Genomic DNA, 2,458 nt, shown 5'->3' on the forward strand with positions numbered 1-2,458 from the left:
GAAAAATAATTATTGCAGTTCTTAAGGATTAGTTGTTGGCCATGAGCAGCATGCATACATGCTTGTATGACTGAAATTTTAGTACTCAAGTGCCAAACAGTTGAATGTGTCATATACGACCTTCCTCTGTCATGACTACTAAAATGCTCTACATTTCCTACCCTTCCTCCATTACAACTAACATAACTATCATCATTCCTCACTGTCTGTGAAACAGAGAAACAATCCTGAATTGGAACTTACTCAAAACCCCAGTCCTAAGCAGAGCTAGCCCATCAAAGAGCCTGTGAAAAGTATTTCTCCCTCCCTTTCCTTTTCATTTGCAGCTTTTCTCTTACTGTTTCTTTCTCACTATATCTCATTTAGGTGCCTCTCACTGCTACTAAAACCTTCAAGGAGTCCAGTCAGTGCCTTCTCTGGCTCCAGTGGAATAGACTATTTGAAAGGAAGAAAAACTTATTTTTCCTCATGCCAGCTGCGTTAAATCAAACCTGATTTCACAAACAAAAGCTTATTAAAATGAAAGGGTAAGACATTTTTTTTCTTTCTTTTTTTTTTTTTTTTACTTGTGTTATTTACTTGTCACATATTACTTTCACTAAGTCAGTATATGCCAAATCTGGTTTATTAATCACAAGATCTGGTAATTCTCAGTGGTATTATCAGACAGAGACTAACAATGAAAAGGTTTAGAGAAAATATGGCACTGTGCAGTGTTTTCAAACGTAACTCTTTTTAAAGCTAACATCACTGTGTAGTAACTATATGCTGTGTGGATTAATATTACACTGTACTTTCTGACTGAGCATTCTTTGTATATTATCATATTGCATACAACGTCTTCTCTAGTTGTATTTGAAGGACACACATCATGCACATAGGATATAAAATGCATAGTTTGATAAATACTGTTTCTGAAATATCTTCATATGGTGTGTGTGTGTGCATGTGTGTGTGTGTGTGTGTGTGTGTGTGTGTGTGTGTGTGTGTGTGTGTGTGTGTGTATGTGTGTCTGTGTATTTGTTTTCAAGTGTAAAGTATTGTGAAAGTGATTATTTCAAGTCTTAAAGATGATACAAGGTAAATTTTTGTTAGGAAGATTTTTGTCAGATTTCTGTCATTTTAAAATACTACCTCAAAACAGAAATGGTTGAATGTTAAGTTTACAATTCAATTCTCTGTATAATTCTGATGATGTGTTTATTGAAAGTATCTTACAGTATGCACCTGCTATAATGCATATTATTCCCTCTTTGTGGCACCTGTTATGTGCTGAAGAAAGCTGTTTCCAAAATAATATAACAAATCCGTTTTAAATTTATTTTTCATCAGTCAGGAATGTTCCAGCATTTCCAATGCATTTAAATGATCACATTGCACTCTGAATAGTCCTTATGGTCCAAAGTGCCAGACATTTTTTTCTGGATTATTTGAAAGGTATATTCTTTGGCTGTAAAGCAGTGACTAAAAAGAAATTACATATGGGTATTCCCAGTCAGTAAATCTGATGCAGAATGGATTATTTGTACTATACGTGACAGTAGCAAATATAGTATCATATTTCATTTTCAACTGTCTGTTATAAACATAGGGCACACTTAAAAACAAGAGCAGTCAGGGTACAACGGATAAGCCAGAGAATACAAGTATTAGTACTGCTGCGTAACAGTAAGAAGCAAAGAAATACCGCCAGGATCCAGACTATTATGTTAGTAGATTAACAAAATATAGTGAGTGTACCCTCTCATTATCTGATGCATTTGTCTGGCTGATTTTTTGCGTTACCCTACCTAGTACTTCTACAATTCACGATTTGAAAAGGACAACAGCAAGTTTCTGTTTTAGACCTAACAGAAAGTGATTTCATATCCCAAAACTTCTACAGAGCAATCACATTTTGCACCCCTGTAAAAAAGGGTTTTTTTCATTAAGAATTATCATTCAGTAAAGGTGGGTCATGCTGAATAGTTTAAGAATTATGTCTACAAGGTGCACACCTATTTTAAATAATGATATACTTTTTATACTGCAAGTACTGTTCTTAGAAGAATAGCAGCTGTGGTACAAATTTATCTTTTATAATTCAGTTTACCTCTGACACTAGAGAACAACTTACCCATGTATAGTTACTCTTCAAGGCTATATGTATATATATATATATACACAAATATAATGTGACTGTTCATAAACCTATACATGCAGAAATATATTTATGTACACGTGTATACCTTTCAAATAATCCAGAAAAAAATGTCTGGCACTTTGGCCTGTCGATGTGTTCTTGTGTACTGTGCACCTTCATATATGTGAGTGTGTGTGTGTGTGTGTGTGTGTGTGTGTGTGTGTGTGTGTGTGTGTGTGTGTGTGTGTGTGTGTGTGTACATACATATATATATATATATATATATATATATATATATATATATAAATATCTATGTCTGTATCTCTCTCTCTCTCT

At 34.1% G+C, this 2,458-nt stretch overlaps 1 protein-coding gene across 4 annotated transcripts in view; it reads left to right on the forward strand.

Annotated features, from left to right (window-relative positions):
- The first annotated feature begins 308 nt into the window (after nucleotides 1-308).
- The window catches only part of COL8A2 (collagen type VIII alpha 2 chain), a 1,617,206-nt gene continuing 1,615,056 nt past the window's right edge, over nucleotides 309-2,458 (forward strand). For all 4 annotated transcript variants that reach the window (XM_044059947.1, XM_044059946.1, XM_044059945.1 and 1 more), the window contains exon 1: nucleotides 309-527. The gene's annotated coding sequence lies outside the window, so the exon portion shown is untranslated. The remainder of the gene's footprint in view (nucleotides 528-2,458) is intronic.

The sequence above is a fragment of the Protopterus annectens genome, chromosome 1.part2, assembly GCF_019279795.1.
Source record: "Protopterus annectens isolate FY-2018-M chromosome 1.part2, PAN1.0, whole genome shotgun sequence".
NCBI lineage: Eukaryota > Metazoa > Chordata > Ceratodontiformes > Protopteridae > Protopterus > Protopterus annectens.